At 39.9% G+C, this 21,156-nt stretch overlaps 1 long non-coding RNA gene across 1 annotated transcript; it reads left to right on the forward strand.

The window, feature by feature from the left end:
• The first annotated feature begins 766 nt into the window (after positions 1 to 766).
• On the forward strand, positions 767 to 14,142 carry LOC112543940 (uncharacterized). Its single transcript, XR_012902243.2, has 4 exons — positions 767 to 827; positions 10,158 to 10,227; positions 11,903 to 11,967; positions 12,814 to 14,142. It is a non-coding gene; the product is annotated as an uncharacterized LOC112543940 (long non-coding RNA).
• The last annotated feature ends 7,014 nt before the right edge of the window (positions 14,143 to 21,156 follow it).

The raw sequence follows: 21,156 nt of genomic DNA on the forward strand, positions 1-21,156 counted from the left end.
GACTTGGAGCAGCTGGTTCTGGAACCCACAAGGGGAAAGGTAATTCTTGATTTAGTTCTAAGTGGAGTGCAAGATCTGGTCCAAGAGGTAAATATAACTGGACCACTTGGAAATAGTGACCATAATGTAATAATATTTAACATCCCTGTTGTGGGAAAAACACCTCAATAGCCCAACACTATAGCATTTAATTTCAGAAAGGGGAACTACACAAAAATGAGGTTAGTTAAACAGAAATTAAAAGGCACAGTGACAAAAGTAAAATCCCTGTAAGCTATATGGAAACTTTTCAAAGACACAATAATAGAAGTCCAACTTAAATGTATATTCCAAACTAAAAAACATAGAGAACCCCCTCAAAAAATGCCACCATGGCTTAACAATCAGATAAAAGGAGCAGTGACAGATAAAACGATATCTTTTAAAAAGTGGAAGTCAAATCCCAGTGAGGAAAATAGAAAGGAGCATAAACTCTGTCAGATTAAGTGTAAAAATATAATAAAAAAGCCAAAAAGGAGTTTGAAGAACAGCTAGCCAAAAACCCAAAAAATAATAGCAAAATGTTTTTAAAGTACATCAGAATCAGGAAGCCTGCTTGTCATAATCAGGAGTGCTGACCAGCACTTGGTTACTAAGGGGTTAACTAATGTCTCCTGTGCCTAGTCAGGTGTTGGCTGGTCAGCCAATAACAATGCAGGTAGGAATTTCAAACTGGAAGAGAGGGATTTTCTCTCTGTGTCCTTTGTTTGAGTTTTAGTGCAGTTCCTTCCGAGTACTAAGGGAAATGGGAGGTGCTCCTCTCTCCAGGAATGGACTTCTTACAATGTGTAAGTAGGGAAAAGTTTAGCTAATCCATCAGGATTTATTGTTTTCCTTGTTTGGGGATGTCTGACAATAATGTCTGAGTTTAAGTGTTTTTTTTTTTTTTTTTTTTTTTTTTGGTAGCTAAGTCCTTAGACCAGGGATTTTCCCTGAGTATCTATATCAAATGGTGGCTCTTTCCATCTAGCCAATTTACTATGCTTGCAACTGTAGTTTTGTTTTGATAATGACTGATTGTTTCTTTTTTTCTAATTAGCTGGCATTGGTTGATTTTTTTGTGTCATGAGAGGTCTCTCTGTGTGTATCTGGATGCTTGACTGAGGGGTCAATGACCACAGACTGCAGCTTGTTTTTCTCTTTTCTTTTTAAAGCTTTTGTTGGGTGAAAGATCTTGTGGTACCTCTGGGGTTCATTTCAAGTGTCCACCCCTGTTTGTGGGTTCAAAAGCACTTGATGGTGGGACTGGATTCCCCAAAATCTGGATATTAGGATTCTGGGGAGAGTTTTTGTACCAGAGACTATAGAGGCAAGATTTTGGAGTGCTCTTGTGGGCCCCCAACTTCTGCATTCATCATGCCAGAGTGAAGAACAGCCTTGATATTGCTAAACAACCATTGGGACCCTTGGATGATCAAAATGCTGAAAGAGCACTCAAAGATGTTAATGTCATTGCAAAGAAATTAAACAATTTTTTTGCTTAGGTCTTCATGGCTGAGCATATTGTAGAGATTCCCAAACCTGAGCCAATCTTTTTAGGTGACAAAACTGAGGAATTGTCCCATATTGAGGTGTCATTAGAGGAAGTTTTGGAACAAATGGATAAACTTAACAGTAACAAGTTACCGGGACCAGATGGCATTTGCCCAAGAATTCTGAAAGAACTCAAATGTGAAAAAGTGGAACTATTAACTGTGGTTTATAATGTATCCTTTAAACCAGCATTTGTACTTAATGACTGGAAGTTAGCTAACATGACACCAATATTTAAAAAGGGCTGTAGAGGTGATCCTGGCAATTACAGACCAGTAAGTCTAATGTCAGTACTGGGCAAATTAGCTCAAATTATAATAAAGAATAAAATTGTTAGACATTTAGATGAACATAATTTATTGGGCAAAAACCAACATGATTTCTGTAAAGGGAAATCATGCCTTACTAATCTACAGGGCTACGTCTAGACTGGCATGATTTTGCAGAAATACTTTTAACAGAAAAGTTTTTCCGTTAAAAGTATTTCCACAAAAGAGCGTCTAGATTGGCATGGATGCGTTTGCACAAAAAGTGCTTTTGTGCAAAAGCATTTGTGCCCAGCATAGACGCGCTTTTGCGCAAGAAAGCTCTGATGGCCATTTTAGCCATCGGGCTTTCTTGCACAAAAAATTAAGGTGCCTATCTACACTGTCCCTCTTGCGCAAGTATTCTTGCGCAAGAGGGCTTATCCCTGCGTGGGAGCATCAAAGTATTTGCACAAGAAGCACTGATTTTGTACATTACAAAGTCAGTGCTCTTGCACAAATTCAAGCGGCCAGTGTAGAGAGCTGGCAAGTTTTTGCGCAAAAGCTCCTGCTTTTACGCAAAAACTTGCCAGTCTAGACGCACCCCAGGAGTTCTTTCAGGGGTCAACACACATGTGGACAAGGGGATCCAGTAGATACAGTATACTTAGATTTCAGAAAGCCTTTGATAAGGTCCTTCACCAAAGGCTTTTAAGTGAAGTAAGTTGTCATGGGATAAGAGAGAAGGTCCTTTCATGGATTAATAACTGGTTAAAAGACAGGAAACAAAGGGTAGAAATAAATAGTAAATTTTCAGAATGGAGAGAGGTAACTAGTGTTGTCCTGGGACTATTCCTATACAACCTATTTATAAATGATCTGGAGAAAGAGGTAAACCGTGAGGTGGCAGAATTTGCAGATGATACTAAACAGCTCAAGATAGTTGAGACCAAAGCAGACTGTGAAGAGCTTCAAAAAAAATCTCACCAAACTAAGAGATTGGTCAACAAAAGGTCAAATGAAATGTAATGTTGATAAATGTCAAAAAAGCAAACAGAATGTTAGGAATCATTTAAAAAGGGATTGGGAATAAGACAGAGAATATCTTATTGCCTCTATATAAAACCATGGTATGCCCACATCTTGAATACTGCGTATAGATGGAGTTGCCTCATCTCAAAGATTGGAAAAGGTTCAGAGAAGGGAAACAAAAATGGTTAGGGGTTTTCAATAGGTCCCATATAATGAGAGCTTAAAAAGAGGAGAATAAGGGAGGATATGATAGAGGTCTATAAAATCATGACTGGCGTGGAAAAAGTGAATAATGAAAAGTGATTTACTTGTTCCCATTTTATAAGTACTAAGGGTCACCAAATGAAATTAATAGGTAGCAGATTTAAAACAAACAAAAGGATGTTTTTCTTCATGCAGCACACAGTCAACCTGTGCATCTCCTTGCCAGAGGATGTTGTGAAGACTATACTCCATTTATTACATTGACTGACAGGTCAGTGTCTCTGGGTATGTCTACACTACCACCCTAATTCGAACTAGTGTGGTTAATTTAGGCAACCGAAGTCGCAAATGAAGCCCGGGATTTGAATTTCCCGGGCTTCATTTGCATATTGCCGGGCGCTGCCATTTTTAAATGTCCGCTAGTTCAGACTACGTGCCCGTGGCTACACACAGCACGAACTAGGTAGTTCAGATTAGGCTTCCTATTCCGAACTACCGTTACTCCTCGTGGAACGAGGTATACTGGTAGTTCGGAATAGGAAGCCTAATCCGAACTACCTAATCCATGCCGCGTGTAGCTGCGGGCACGAAGTCCGAACTAGCGGACATTTAAAAATGGCGGCGCCCAGCAATATGCAAATGAAGCCCGGGAAATTCAAATCCCGGGCTTCATTTGCAACTCCGGTTGCCTACATTAACCACCCTAGTTTGAACTAGGGTGGTAGTGTAGACATACCCTCTGTAATTTGCTACTAATCCAATTTATTTAGTCTCTTTTAAACATATACTTGTAAGCATTATAATAAAAAGTACTCTAGAGATACAGAGAAACAATGGAAAGGTAAATCCCAAAGCAAATAACTCAGCATGTATTGCACTTCATAGGTTGCTTCATTCAGAGTATATATGGAGAATAACTCTATGCCCAATAGGCAAAGTGTATTGTAATACCACTGTTAAATTAATAATCGTTTATAACAGCAAGCCCAACACATAACATAAGAACATAAGAATGGCCATACTGGATCAGACCAAAGGTCCATCCAGCCCAGGACCCTGTCTGCTGACAGTGGACAATGCCAGGTGTCCCAGAGGGAGTGAATCGAACAGGTAATGATCAAGAGATCTCTCTCTTGCCATCCATCTCCACCCTTTGACAAACAGAGGCTAGGGACACCATTCCTTGCCCATACTGGCTAATAGCCATTTATGGACTTAACCTCCATTAATTTATCCAGTTTTCTTTTAAACCCTGTTATAATCCTAGCTTTCACAACCTCCTCAGGCAAGGAGTTCCACAGATTGACTATTCACTGTATGAAGAAGAACTTCCTTTTATTTGTTTTAAACCTGCTGCCCATTAGTTTCATTTGGTGGCCCCTAGTTCTTATATTATGGCAACAAGTAAAAAAATTTTCCTTATTTGTCTGAAGCCATTCTTCTATCTACCACACCCCCTCATCTCTGAGTCACACTAAGATTCTGTACCCTTTTCCTCACATTGGATTGTTTTGGCTGGAAGTTGATGGACACATATGTTACTCCCTGCTGCACATTCTTTAGTTCTTAACTTTTACAGCAGCTTGGTTTTGATCTTTGAACAGTTTGTTCAGTGGAGGAAGTGGAGGCAAGAGAAAGATAGTGTGATCCCATATTGCTCTTGATATTGTGCAATAAATACTATTCTGGTTTTTCCTCACGCCAGTAAAATAGCTACTGCTGCTATTGATACCTGAGTTATAAAGGGGCTAAACGGTCACTCTTCTATAACTCTACCAATCCCTCTCATGTTCCTGAACATGTTTATTGAATTGTGCTGGAAAGAAACTCCACATACTGGACGTTGACTCTTTGAGTCAAATTTTATACTCGCCTCTAATTATGTGTATGAAGATTTTTTGTCAAATCTAGAATTTGCACTTATTTATGAATGCAAATATGGTTTTGTACATGCAAAAGACATGCATTTTTGAGAGGCAAATTTAGAAAGAACTACGGAACATTTGGCCTCTTTTTCTTGCCAGAAAGTTCTAGTGACAGTAGATAGAGCAGCAACAATATGGACTCTTTTTCCATTTTTAATATATTTATTTTGCCAATCTTTACCCTCTGCCTTTTAAAACACACACAATAGTCCAAGTATGAACTCAACCAAAGAACAAGAATCTTGGTCAAAATGAGAATATGACAGAGCTTCAATGACTTCTCTGTGAAAGTTCATTCATCTTTCTGGGCTGATTACTTACTGGATTCACATATCGGCTACGTCTACACTGGCATGATTTTCCGGAAATGCTTTTAACGGAAAAGTTTTCCGTTAAAAGCATTTTCGGAAAAGTGCGTCTAGATTGACAGAACGGTTTTCCGCAAAAGCATTTTTTGCAGAAAAGTGTCCATGGCCAATCTAGATGTGCTTTTCCGCAAAAAAGCCCAGATCACCATTTTCGCGATTGGAGCTTTTTTGCGGAAAACAAATCTCTGCTTCTACACTGGCCCTTTTGCGCAAAAGTTTTTCGGAAAAAGAACTACCTCCCTGAACAGGAGCAGCATAGTATTTCCACAAAATCTTACATGAGATCATCAGTGCTTTTGCGGAAATTCAAGCGGCCAGTGTAGACAGCTGGCAAGTTTTCCGCAAAAGCAGATGATTTTGCGGAAAAACTTGCCAGTCTAGACACAGCCATACAGTTTTAGTTAGAGTTGGCCAAATAGTCAAAAAAGCCTGAGCCACAAAAACCTTCATGAATAAAAGCACTCACTTTAGTTTACTATATGGGGTTATGTCTACACTACCCCGCTAGTTTGAACTAGCGGGGTAATGTAGGCATACCGCACTTGCAAATGAAGCCCGGGATTTGAATTTCCCGGGCTTCATTTGCATAAGCGGGGCGCCGCCATTTTTAAAACCCCGCTGGTTCGAACCCCGTGCAGCGAGGCTACACGGGGCACGAACTAGGTAGTTCAAACTAGGCTTCCTAGTTCGAACTACCGTTACTCCTCATAGAATGAGTTTTTAAAATGAGGTTTTAAAAATGGCGGCGCCCCGCTTATGCAAATGAAGCCCGGGAAATTCAAATCCCTGGCTTCATTTGCAAGTGCGGTATGCCTACATTACCCTCCTAGTTCGAACTAGGAGGGTAGTGTAGACATACCCTGTGATTGTATTAGGTATTCCCTGTAAAGACAACTGCTAAGTATTTGCAACTATATTTTTAGAATGCCAAAAGTTTCATGACTTTCAAAATCTATGATTAATGGTGCAAAATCTTATATCACAGAAGAATGCTTTGTGATTAGCACTTTAGTTAAATGATTCAGCCATCCAATCAGGAGTAGGGACAATACCACATGACTTGGATGATCAGTCACAAAAAATCCCAGTGAGAATCTGAGCAAAAAGTTAATGCTAAATAATCACACACAATCTGAAAATGGTTCATTCAAAATATTTAGGTAAGATATAGGAATAATGAACACAGTCAATATCAGGATGGATTTGTGTAATATTTATAACAAAATAAGAAGCTAACATCCACATTCTGTAAACATGTGTATTCTTAATGTTACTCTCATGTTTGCAGCTCCTGGGACCCAAACACTTAATTTTGGTTAGTTAATTTTTCAGGCACTCATCCAGATAGTCATAAAATATATATGTTTGTAAGTATTCAATAGTATTGCTCTCTTATGTGAGCGCACAAGCCAAATACACAGGGAAGCATTGGAACTTAACTTCATTTACAGGTTTGGGGCCCATCACAAAGGTATGAATTACCTGGCTAGAACACTACCTTCCACATCCTAATGACTTAAAGAAATAACAAAAAAACCAACAACGAGTACTTAAGAACAATTTGCACCTTCTCTATCAGCTTCATGCAACATGAACACTCTAATTCACTATTTTTTCCCTTCCTTCTCCTTCCCCCCATTTATTTTGGAACTGGACTTTTAATATTCCATTCATCTGAAGAAGTGGGTTGTACCCATAAAAACTCATGATACCATCTACATATTTGGTTAGTCTTCAAGGTGCTGCAAGACTATTCATTGTTTTTTACGTTTTTCCAGTTAAATCAGTGTTAGCTAGAGGTACGTCTACACAGCAGCGTTATTTTGGAATAATGGCCGTTATTCCAAAATAACAATGCGAAGATCTACACAGCAATTCTGTTATTTTGAAATAAATTTGAAACAATGGATGGCTTATTCCGACTTCTAAAAACCTCATTCCACAAGGAATAACACCGATTCCAAAATAGCTATTTTGGAATAGCAGTAGTGTGGATGCTCTAATGTTGCTATTTCGAAATAGCTCCTCCCCAGGGCCATTCAAAGTAATTACTCCCCAGTGCCTTCTGGGGCTCTAAATTGAGGTAGCACATCCACTTTAGGGGAGCCTGCCTCAGACTAATTTTGAGGCTTCCCTGTAGTATAGACGTGCTATTTCAAAATAAGCTATTTCAGAAAAAATCCAGAATAGTTTATTTCGAAATAAGCATTCAGTGAAGACATACGCTAGATGAGCTAACTCTACAATTAATATTATTTTAAGATAATTCAAACAGCTCAATTTGCATTTTCTCTTATGTATGATATGTTATACTTTACTTGTTACATTTATAAAAGTACATATTGAATGAAGGCAAACCTGGGCACCCTTATTAGCCTTCATGTGTTACCCCATTGAAAAACTCATTTTAGTCTTGATTCAGCACATGCCTAACTTTAAACATTCAAGTAGTTCCATTGAAGAATATGCTCATGCTTAAATAATGTTCTGATTGATGCTTATGTCACTATTAATAATCCATAAGCAATGACATTTTCTTAATCGATGAGCTAAAGGAAAGTTTGAATAGAAACAAGAAATGTTTGAATAAAAATGGAATAACATAACTAATAACATATAGAAATGTAAAATAAATTATGATTGGTTAGTACACCACACAGTGTTATACACATTTTCCCTTCCTTTTATTTAATAAGTAGGGTTTAGTTGTAATAAACTGTGGCCGAGTTTAATGGTATACATTTGTCATTTGATCATTGATAGTTATACTGATCTTCTACTGATATAATGTCTTGCAACAAAATGCTTCCTACAGCAGTTTAGCTGTTTGTACAAATGTGTAAATGAATTGCCAAAGTACATCTATCACTGAGTACAGAGTATAACATTAGCAAGACTACATAACAGTTTAGGACAGAATATTATTCCTATTGGGAACTACAAGGGAGATTTCAATAGATACTAGTATTAGACAAGTTCTTCAGCATTTACTCACGTATTCATGGGAAAAGTCCAAAGGAATTTAATATATACAGGCAGTCAGTTCTTTAAATTTTGTGTCTCATCTGAAAAGATGGTAACTTACCATTCCCTTTAGCATTGGTAGTGTTATTGTAGCTATGTGGGACCCAGGGTATTGGAGAGAAAAGATGGGTAAGCTAATATCTTTTATTAATTTATTGGATCAATGTATGCTGGTGAAAGAGAAAAGCTGTTGAATTTACATGGAGCTTTTATTCAGGTCTGCTCCAATACAAAATTCTACCTCACCCACCTTGTCTCTCTAGTCCCCCTTTTTGCTTTACTGGAGCATTTGTTAGATATATTTAGAGGCAAAGATACCATCTACTGAATTACTAACATTTCCCTTAGCATATGGATTCTTCTACAGATTTCTAATCCAGATATAGACTAGTGCCATGGTCCCCAACACGGTGCCCGTGGGCGCCATGGCGCCCACGGGGGCATTTGTCTGCGCCCGCCAAGTGCTCAGGGCTGGCCTGACCCTGGGCACATGGCGCATGCGCGGTGCCGGAGCCGGCCCTGGGCACGTGGCGCATGCGCGGTGCCGGAGCCGGCCCCGGGCGCGTGGCGCACAGTGAGCGCCGGCCCCGGGGGCTCTGCGGATTGACCCCCCACAGCGCATGGGGGAGAGGGGGGAGAGAGCGCCGGCCCCGGGCACGTGGCACTTGGGGAAGGGGGGGGAGAGAGCGCCAGTGCCAGCGCTGGCCCCGGGCGCGTGGCGCTTGAGAGAGAGTGCCAGCACCAGCCCCGGGAATGTGGCTATGGGGGGGGCCCACTCGGGGGGGCCCCGTCCCCCCAGGCGCCCGGCGGGCGAACGGCCACGCCCCCTGGCGCCCGGCAACCCCAAATGGTTGGGGACCACTGGACTAGTGTGACAGTCTGTGCCACTATATTCACCCCTTTGTACCAACTATGATAATTCTTGACTTGAGAGATATTGTTTGAAAACTCATAATTTGCTGATCATTATTACTATAGTAAAATGTGTACACCAAGATTGTGCATATAGTTATAAGGTGCTACTGTATGGTATTCATAATCCGTGCTCCAAGTTTGGGTAACAGCCACAAATGAGATCTTTGGAGACATAGGGCTGGCCAATGCTTCAAACAGGTGTCAACAAAATTAAATGGGCCATTACCTGGTTTTGGAACCTGTAATTTGGCTCCAGCACTCTGGATACCTGTTTTGTCTAATATTGCTCCCCCCACATACATGAGAAACTGCTGTTACAGTCCACAAAGCTCCACAGTTCCAGGAAAACAGATGTCTTCCTATTCACAAAAGCTCTCCCTCCAACATTTTAAGTTCCACAAGTCTTTCTAGGAACATTCACTTAGCCTCATGCAATCAAGCTATGATCAGAAAGAGAATAGAATGCAGATTAGGCTAAATAAGACTTAAAATAGCGCCTTGTGCAAGATCCTGTGCAGAAGGTTCTTGGGTTCAGTCTTCCATGGTCATCTTGATCAACTCTGATCCTAATCCAAATCAAGCATGGTAAATAGGGACATCTAATGTGTAAATAGAAAAATCAAAGACTCCCCAGTGTGCAGTTGTGACTCTTCACAACATACCCTCAAACATATCATCACCTATTGCCAACCTTATAACTATGAAGGATGATTCACTGCAATACATTCTGTTATTCCTGATGTATCCATTTGGTTTGATCAGCTTCTGGTGAAATTATAGTTGCTGCTCTACACTAACAATATGGAAGATGAAGACCTGGTTAACTGGCCATTTTTTGACAAAGAAATATTTGGATGTTCCTGTCCACACAGAGTTTCTGTCTCATGATGCTTGGCTGCTGATGACTCACAAGGAAGGGAAAGAGTTGTAAGAAAAGAATGGGTATGTCTCAAGTCATCTCTCCCTTTTGGTTTCTCCACAGCATCAACACCACCTGAAAAACAAAGATAGCAGCATTGGGCTGGAGGAGAGATCCTGATTGAAATAAGTTCAGCCAGTAAGGGTGTGTCTAGACTACATGCCTCCGTTGACGGAGGCATGTAGATTAGCCAGATCGGCAGAGGGAAATGAAGCTGCAATTAAAATAATCGCGGCTTCATTTAAATTTAAACGGCTGCCCCGCTCTGCTGATCAGCTGTTTGTCGGCAGATCGGGGCAGTCTGGACGCGCCACGCCGACAAAGAAGCCTTTCTTGATCGGCACAGGTAAACCTGGTTTCACGAGGCATACCTGTGCCGATCAAGAAAGGCTTCTTTGTCGGCGTGGCGCGTCCAGACTGCCCCGATCTGCCAACCATCAGCTGATCGGCAGAGCGGGGCAGCCATTTAAATTTAAATGAAGCCGCGATTATTTTAATCGCGGCTTCATTTTCCTCTGCCGATCTGGCTAATCTACATGCCTCCGTCGACGGAGGCATGTAGTTTAGACGTACCCTAAGATTAGTGAAATATGAGAGACCTTTAGATTTAATTTATTTAGTTTGGTCAAATTGGGTATTGGCTATGTTTTGCTTTTATTTTCTTGTAACCAATTCTGAATTTTATGTCTTACTCCTTGTAAGATCATTAAAAATTAATCTTTCCATAGTTAATAAACTCATTTTATTGTTTTATATAAACAGTTATGTTGAGACTGCAGTGTTTGGGAAACTCCATTTAGGACAATAGGATTTGTGCATGTCATTTCTAGTAATAAGACAGATTTTTCTAAGCTTGTACTGTACAGGAGAGGACAAAGCAGTACAAGACATACATTTTGTGGGGAAAGTTTGAGAATGGGAATTTGCTAGTATTCCTCTACAGTGTAATTCATGAATGGCTGACCATAGCGCTCATACAATGTAGCTGGGAGACATTTACAAGCTGGTGGCTAGTGTTAGCAGACCAGGACAGGTAGTTTTCATAACAAAGCAGGTTGAAGAACTGAGGGGACACATATATTTATCGGTCCAGATTGTATCCTGGGCAATGTCATAACCAGAGCTAGTGGCAAAAGAAAAGTGATATTTTTAAAAATCCTCAATTAATTTTAAATTGTTGGTCTGTCAAAAAATATCAAAAGTCAAAAACTGTTGGTCAGCTCCATAGTTTCTCAGAAAGATTGGAGGAGCTTATGGAAATGTCAAATTTCCCTCCCATTTTTGAAAAATATTGACTTTTGAAATTCCATCAACGTATTAAAATTCAAAATATTTTGTTCCACTCCATTATTCACCCAACCAAATTCCCATTAGTAGATGAGAACATACCACATTACTAGTAGATATCTTCACATTATATTTAAAAAATAATTATTATTTTTGCATCTACTGCATATTGGATAAAAATCAGTGCTTTGGAAAGACCTTCACACTTTGCAAGCTGTGGCATATTTGCAAGGTCTGCTTACTGCAAAGCTGTGACATTTGAAGTCATACATTTTGTTCTTTATGTTGGACCTCTTGTTCAGAACTGTCTTACTGTTGTAGTGAGAACAACGGAGTATGTTTGTGCTTGTCCTTTCTTTCTATGGTGGAAAATGACAGGCTTGGAAAATGGTCTTTGCTTGCCATTTACAGATGCACAAAGAAGGTGTAAGATGAACTCTGAACTGGAAACATTTTGCACCTATCCTGCAGAGAAGGTAATTTCTATACAATGTTTAAGTCCATAGAGAATCAGGCTGTATGTTTATTAAATACACTAGAGAGTGCCTCTTCTATATGTTTCCAAGGGGCAGAGGAAGGAGAATTGGTGTGAAAGTGAATTCATCCAGGTGTGAATTTTTCAATAATCTTTCACCTTTATCCATTGGGATGTTTGTATTAGGAGTGGTCTTAGTCTCCTTTGTCATTAAAAAGGTGAAACTTTGTTTCTGAGTTAATAAAAGCCTTAACATTAATACTATAAGGGACAAAATGGCAGAGTAGGCAGTAAACTGCTTCAGATGTGCAGAACATCCCACATAGGTAAACCTAGGATTAATGGGAGTCAGAGCTCAATTAGCCTGCTTATGCTTGCATCTGGTGGGTGGGAAAGGCCTAATTAATGAGCAAACCTTGCTAAAGAAGCACTGATTACTGTTATAAACAAGGGAAGTCTGGAGTAGATGGGGGCTGCAGGGAGAGAGGGAAAAAACTCTACAGCAACTGTCCTGATAGCAGGGAGTGAAGAGACCTGTAAGGAACAGAAAGAATCTTACAAGGAGAGGAGGGATGATGAGAGAATCCAGGTAAACTTGATAGAAAGAAGTCCAGGGAGGTGGTAGAAAGGACTAAGGGGAGAGAACCTTGACTGCCTGCCCTAGAATCCCTAGACATTTCAGAACCCAGCCTAGATGGCAGGCCAAAGTTTCAATACCAGTCAGTGGTTAAATGGCATGATGCCCCTAAGAAGGTGAGAAGCCCCGAGAAAAATGAATGAATCATTAGGCACAGACCTGAGGGAAGTGGTCCAAATAAAGGGGACAGACACTTCGATTTTTTTGCAGGACCCCCTGATATCCCGAAAAGGATGGGGACTAAAGCCTAAGCTCTCAAGATGGCCGAGTCATGAGAAGAAATGGACCACTATGAGATTGAAGTAGCTGTTGTCAGCGAGCACCAGAAAGAAGAGAGCCTGCTATGCAACACCAAGGTGCAAGGGGGTGCTCTAGCCATGAGTCCACTTTTTTATACATGATTTAACACTGTCTTAACATCTCACCCATTACAAAGATAGCTTCCCCAATTATCACCCCAATGTCATTACCTCACAGAAACTTCCCCTATTATCACACCTATGTCATTACCTCACAGACACTAACCTGCCCCTTTCACCCCCACTCTGTTCTAAAATTTGATTTGTCAATTTCACATGCGTTCATTTATTTGATTGTATCACTTTGGTATATATGGTTGTGTCGATTTTCTTCCGCATATTGATCTGAGGAAATGGGTCTGGCCCACGAAAGCTCATCACCTAATAAACCATCTTGTTAGCCTTTAAAGTGCTACATAGATCTGTATTTTGTTTCAGCTAGACCAGACTAACACGGCTGCATCTCTATCACTATTTCACATATTAAGTTTGCTATATTCCAGTGTTTAATTTAATCCCCACATGAGGCAACATTTTCTTTAAATGGTTCTGACTGACACACCCTTTTGTCTAAGTTCTGCTCTCTTGAGAAGTACAACCACAGGGCTATTTGTGTTACCCTCTCTCCTAGTAAACCAAATGTGTAAAAATGAGAAGATCCCATAATAGTTATACTAGTGCTGATTCATGGTTGATGTGCCTGTAAAGTCAAAGGCTGACTGACCAATGTGATACCAGCACTCATTCCAGCATCACAACAGATGTATTGTCATATGTTCAATAGTACAGTAATGGCTATGCTAATTGTAGCCACCATAATTCTAGACACTTCCCTATTGCTCTTCATTTTGTTCTTGGGGTTCTCCCAGGTTATGGAGAGACGGTCTTTTCTTTTCTTTTCTTTTCTTTTCTTTTCTTTTCTTTTCTTTTCTTTTCTTTTCTTTTCGAATTTGCACCGTATCTGCAAGTTTACAACAAATATGCCCTCCACACACAGAGACACAATAAAAGACTGAATTTAAAAGCCTGTTCTGGATTCATTCTGAGAAATATTCAGTGAATTTACCGTGGTTAATAAAAGACCAAAACAGCACCATTAATTTTGCAATAAAAGTGTCTCTTTTAGGGAAATATGAAACATTTTTTTTCCTGTTCAGATCATACTAAGGTATGATTTAGTATACTCTGTTAGGAGGTCATGACCCTGGCCTTAGCATAATATAGACTGTTGGAAAATCCATTGCTCACTGAGGTATATGTTTTAAGAATCTATGACATTTACTGTCATGTTGAATTCATGAAACCATATTAGTGGGGCTGCGTTCTACCATGGCAAAACACTGCCAGTTGATACAATTTCAGACTTGCTAGCCTGTCTCGTGATGGGGCATTTCAATGGTATTTAAGTTGATTGAATGAATGCAGTTGAAAAACATGCCCTTTTTGCTCATCAAGACAGAGCCTTAGTGTGACAGCTCCATGGCGTACATGTGCATTTTATAAAGGGTGAAATTATATTCATAAAGGTTAATAAAGAAAACCAACTTATAAAGCAATTGGCAATTGACCAGCTTATAAAGTGATAGGAAATTTGGAATATTCCTAGATAGTTATAACCTCACCTATTCCATTTAAAAAGATGAAAACCTTTACATAAATATAATCACCTTCTGGAGCCATCACTCAGTAACCTATTGTGAGCTGTTTGGGATCTTTACTGGAGATTAAACCTGATTATGCTAATGGAGTCTCATGTTGATACAGGTGTCTGAGGATTCAGCAAACTATTATCCGAGGGGTAGCCATGCATCTGATGAAGTGGGACTTTGCCCACAAAAGCGTATGCTCCACTAAATCTGTTAGTCTATAAGGTGCCACAGGACTTCTCTTTTTTAAGCAAACTATTAGTAAACCCTTATATGTGAGGTGAGACCGAGGGAAGAACCACAAACTTGGTTACATGTTGATCAGACAAAATTGTCCATGACCATTGCCAGGTTCTGTCTCCTTGTTTTGTTTGGTTAGTGTTTTTTACATAAGATGTTACTGCTCCTTGCTTCAAAGCAGTTAATGGCAAGATGACAAATATGCCACCATCTTGTTCTCTCATCGACTTTTGTCCCTGGTGCTGGGGGGTTCACCTGGCATGCTTTCAAATTTGACTTTATATAGTTTGTAATGACCATGAAAATGGATACTTTGCTATAGCTGACTATAAAATATGGCCTTGGTATTTCTTGAGTCAGCCATTCAAACAAGATGCCCATATCAATGCAACTGAGCTTTTATGAGCATGCTTTGAATGCCAGGCATTCGGCAACAATTATGGATTTAAATATAAGGAGTCTTGTCCCATCATTTGACCCTGCAAAGAGACCCAAGATAGCACGTGTAGAATTGAACAAGTATCTTAATGTGGCAACCATATGTTGTCCATGACTCACAACCATATAGAAGCATTGTAAGCATGACTATCAAGTAGCCGTTTAGCTTTGTGCTTATTTTTGACACCCCTACAAGTCTCTCAGGCTACATGAAAGCATTCCACAGGGTTTGGCTATGCTATAGGTAATCTTATCAGTCATTGTGGCATTTTGTGACTGCACTCTCTAGATAGCAAAACTTCTCCATGGACTTCAGAGAAATGTTATTGATATTAGTAATTGGACAAACATGCACAGATCATGGTGCAGGTTGACAGAGGTACAGATTTATAATAGGAAAGGAAGCATGGTGATATTAGAGAAGATTATTCCCAGAGAGGAAGAAATAAAATGTAGCTAAAAATTAGTTGTACTGTACTATGATATTATATACCATGATATTTGTGTATCTTAAATATCTCTGTTACTTAGTTGGTAAACACAGAAAATACTATGTTTATAAATAAAGGAGTCATATTTCCAAACTCTTGCTTTGTGACATAATAGAAGCCTAATGACTTTTTAATAGTCTCTAATAAAAATATTGATCTTTAAGCTAACACTTAACAGTACCCTAAATAACTAGTCATTATAAACATATGACTGCAAGTATTCAGTGCCTTTCCAAAATGGATGTATCACATAACTGCATATGAAGTTCAATCTTTTGGAAATATGAGTTGCATGAATTTTAGCAGTGCTATTGTTACTAATTTTAATGGTAGCAGTGTGGCAAAGGATATGCCTACACAGCAAAGAAAAACACACATCTGGCCCATGCCAGCTGACCCAGGCTTGGCCTGTGGGGCTGATTCACTGTTGTGTGGACTTCCAGAATTGGGCTGGCTTTTCCATTTTACTTTTACATTCTAATGCACTAGGAGGAAATATCAGGCAGGTTGTATCTTAGTGTGTGATGGCTCTAATCAGCCTTGGTATTTTGCCTTGGAATAAGACAAACGTGACCCACCCCTAAAAATTAGAAAATAATATCAATTTTTTAAAATGGAGACTGTTCTGGGAAACTTAAATTACAAATCCCAAGAGTTCTGAAATGAAGAATAAGAAAATTGCTTTCTCCCTTTGGGCATGACCTTTCACTTTGAATGGATTCCACAGAACAAAAAGAAGAATCATCTTTTATTTAAACAGGAAGCAACTGGAGGCAGTTTGGGACTCAAGGGAATATTTAAACACACACTGAGAGAGAAATTGAAAGCATGAGGATTTCAAGGACAGAACTTCAGTGATCTTTGCCTTTAATGCGATACCTAGCCCTTCTGACACAGTGAGCAAAAAATAGCATTTATCCTTTCATCAACACATAGCATTAGTAATGAAGCTGTCTGTGGAAAAGGCTGAAAATAGAGACAGTGCAGCTCTTCTGGCTTTCTGTAAGAACTGAACACTGCCAGTGGGTTCCATTAAAAGTTACATTAGGGTAATTTAATTCCCCTAGACTGTTCCATTCACAACTCCTCCTTTCTGCCACCCCTACAGTTTGTTGAATCAATAGCCATTAGAGTGAATCAGACCCAACTGTGGGTATATGCATTTGCAAAACTGACTCACGGCAGTCAGTGCAGATGGCTACATAAGGAAAAGGAAGTCAGGTTTGGATTCTAAGCAGAGCTGGGCAAGATGCTCATAGCAAAACTAGAACATGTAAGTACCACCTTTAGGATATACCCTGCACATCAGCCAAAAGAGACACAGCCTGTGAACCAAAGACTTGATGCTGCTCCTGTTGAAAACAAGTTTTATACCGGTTTTAATGAGAGTAGGAGCAAACCCCCAAAATACTTTGTTTCACAGAAATCTAAGGCTGATCTGGTGTTACAGGAAACGGAGGCAGCTTTTTGTTTCTTTCTGCTCACTGTTTTTTCCCCATCCATGCTACGATGGGGATCTGCATTATATGTGCAGTTTAATCTCTCTCAATGCTCATTTTATTTCAATTGCTCAGGACCCCTTCACTCCAACCCACCCATTTACCAACTCAGTAGCATTTGGGGCAGCTGGGTCTGAGTATCTGTTTTTTCCCCTACCTCATTCAGATGAGCAAAGAGTGTGTGGTAAAGGATGGAGCTTTGGTTAAACCAGAAAGGGTGCATCTACACAGCAGTTATGTCAAAATAACTGACATTTCGAAATAACAATGTGAGCATCTACACAGCAATTCCATTATTTTGAAATAAATATGAAATAAGGGGTGGCTTATCCTGACTTCCGTAAGCCTCATTCCACAAGGAATAATGCCTATTCTGAAATAGCTATTTCAAATTAGATGGAGTGTGGATGCTCCACTGCTGCTATTTCGAAATAGCTCCTCCCCAGGGCCATTCAGATGAATTACTCCGGAGTGCCTCCTGGGATGCTAAATCAAGGTAGCACATCCACATTAGGGACTAATTTTGAGGCTGCCTGCCTTGGACTAATTTTGAGGCTTCCCTTTAGTGTAGATGTGCTATTTCAAAATAAACTATTTTGGAATATTTCTTTTGGAATATATTATTTCAAAATAAGTGTGCAGTGTAAACGTACCCAAACTGACACATGAGTGAGCAAGGAGTAGTCTGAAAGTGGTCAGAGTCAGTGATAGATTACCTGCCTTGGGGAGCAGGGACAGAATAGTGACTCTAGGCCTAGAAGGTACAGGTATGTACCATCTCTTATACGAAGCTCCGCCTAAAGGCACAGCTAGCATAAGAAATCTATGAGCTAAATGACACTGCCTAAAACTAATCCTGGATTAATTGAAATGTTGGGTACTTTATTCCCGTTTTCATAACCAGGAAACAAGCCTTCATCTTGGAGCTGAGCATAAAGGTTGGACAGCATGTATTCATTTGAATATGCTTATTAGCATGTATACACTTGAGAAGGCAATCTAGACCGACTACCCACATAAAAAACCCCTGAACTTCAAATGTTATATATAATACAGCTGATTAAGATTATGCAAATTTAAAAAAATAATTGATGAAAAACTGAAACTTTCAGAAAGCTCTCATGTTTTTTGACCTGTTCTAATATTTAATAGCAATTTTTAAAAATTGTATTCATTCAGGAAACAAAAACAAAAAAAATCACATGACTTATGCATAGTGACTAACCAGTATGGTGTTATTTTGAAGTTGCACTATTAAATTTTGACAGTATATTCTTCATGAGATAATCATACAAGAAAAATGTTGCATAGAAATTTACAAATCTGAAGTAATGGATCTGAGAAGTTTACAATCTGTTTAGAAACTTTTCAGAGACAGAAAGTGTAATAAAAATTATATGTTATGAACAAGGGTCCTAAAAATTAATTTACCACAGAAAAAACATGGAAAATGCCAAATTTGCATTTTTACAGCAAATCTGTACATTTTGTGAAAAAATAAAAGTATATGTTAACTATAAAACTGATGCATGTGTATTGCGGTTTCTCAATAGCATATAGAGATTCATATTTCAGCCTCCCGACATGAGTAATTAAAGTTATTAAAAGTTGCTGCAAACTTTAACTATCACTCCTAAAATCCTTGTCACTTAGTTTGGAAAGAACAAATTTCACGTTGATGGTGATGCACTGTTCTGTATTATAGGCAGCCAGGCTATAGATTACATTTGAAGGCAGATGATTGTAGAACACAGAAAGCACTAAACAACTTCAATGAAAAGAAATGAAAAAAAAAGAGGATGAAACACTAGGGCCATTGACAAGAGTAAAGAAACAATGCACTGTGAACAGATCATTCAAGCATTTTACAACTGTAAATATGTCAATAAAACATTGTGTTCAGCTGATACCTTTCTATATAGTAAAAAACACCCTTTTCCTGCAGGACAACAGAGTGTCTTCATCACGTCACTCTGCATCATGTCCACCTTCACCCTCCCTCCCTTCTTCTGCCCTCCCTTTTCTCCAGTGCTTGGCTGCTGCGCAGGGCCTGGGGAGGCCCCGGAGTGGCCCCTCGCCCTGGTGCTTCAGGAGGGGGGCAAAACTGCAAGTCAGGCAGCCTTTCCCCTCTGTCCCTCTCCTGTACACGGGGGGAGGAGCAAAGACGCAAGCCATGCAGCCCTGGGAGCCATGTGGCCTTTCTCCTCCCCCCTCCCTGGTGGTCAGGGGCGGGATGGAAACCATGAGCCATACAGCCTCTCCCCACTCCCCGGTGCTTCAGGGTACCTCCCCCTCCCTGGTGATCCAGGGGAGTGGGAGCCCTGCCCCCTCCCTACACCCCTGCCTCCTCACGTACCCTGTAGGTTGTGGGGTAAGCTGGGACAGCCTTGCCCCAGCCCTTCTCCCTGGAAGCCAAGGGGAGGAAAAAGCCAAGGCTGGTGGGTGAGGGTAGAAAGGGCTGGAGGGGAGGGCAAGCGCAGGAGTGGTGGTGGCAAGAGCAGGTGTGGCCTTGGGGGCAGGGACTGGGGGGAAGAGCCGAGGCTGGTGAGTGAAGGAGGTAGGGCAGGGGGGCAAGAGCTAGGGCAGCCTCAGGGCCGGGAGAAGGGGAGAAGAACTGGGGCCTTGGACCCTCCCTGGGGGTGGGAGAGCCTTGGCCCGGCCCAACCCCCTATGGCCAGGAGCAGGGAGAGCCAGGGCTGGCCTGGCCTCATGGAGGTCTGGCAGCCAGAGAAAGAGCAGGTCAGGGCTACCATGCCTCAGCCTGGCTTTCCCCGGCTGCCGGGAAGGAGACTGGGGTGGGGGGAGAACCAGGGCTGCCTACCCCCAGAGAGGGGGTTATCAAGTGTAGTGAACAGGGGGCACTGCTCCCTAGTCTATATATGATATAGCTAGGGAAACTAAAGTGCAGCATTCATTTTATGTTTGTTTATTAGAGAATTTAGAAAACTAGGATCGTTGGTTATAACTTGCTGAATAGTGTGTTAATGAGATAATCTATTAGATTAATTTAATGATATTTTTGCATAGCTGATTTAAAGGAGATTATGAACATATATGGATCTCACAACATTTTGTAAATAAAATATTTACAAATACTTTTTCTGTTCTTTGCCTCGGGCTAGTTATAAATTATTAGCAGGAAAGGCCCATCGTTGACTGGACAAAGTCATTTTGCTTAGCTTACTCTTATAGGAAAGTTCAAGAAATTATATATATGTAATAGAATTTTTATTAATGTGCTTGCAAAAGGGAAGCAAAAGAGCAGTTTTAAATTTGTAGGATTTCAACTTCAAGCACTATTAATTTTATTGAATAATTACCATACATAGTAAATTTGAATCAGAACCTCATAACACTTCCATTACTCTTTCCATAACTAATTTTGATTATTCTGCCTATGTAACAGTAAAAATTTGCTTTGCACTAAAATGACAGTTGAATAGGTGACTTGATTTTAATTTTGTTAGCAAATATTTTTATGAACTCTAATCATAATTGTTAGGATTTTTTCCAGTGAAAAACAAAAATAATTATTTAAACCTTTCACCCAGCATATTCCAGTGTAAAAAGTAGTACCTTTAGCTAATTTAAGTGGCAGGATTGTTTATGAAAAATTTGGTATCTGTAAGTAATCACGAAGTATGACTTTATTTTGTACAAACAAATCCACAAACAAATAGCCAATGGCATGGAAATAAAAATCAACAGGGGACAATATTATTTTAAATAAAGTTACTAATAATAATGAGAAATGGCATGGAACAAACTCAGATTAGGTAATGCCAAGTTATTAATGCCAAGTGGAAACACTGTGATGAGATTTTTTTCTCTTACCATGTTTCTTATGTATGTGGAGAGAGACCAGCCTTGAAACATGGGGTGTCAAGTTCCTTGAAACATCAGTGAGCTAATTCATTGTACTTGTGGGAAATGCAACAGA

The sequence above is a fragment of the Pelodiscus sinensis genome, chromosome 3 (genome assembly GCF_052426305.1).
Source record: "Pelodiscus sinensis isolate ZL-2025 chromosome 3, ASM5242630v1, whole genome shotgun sequence".
NCBI classification, from domain to species: domain Eukaryota; kingdom Metazoa; phylum Chordata; order Testudines; family Trionychidae; genus Pelodiscus; species Pelodiscus sinensis.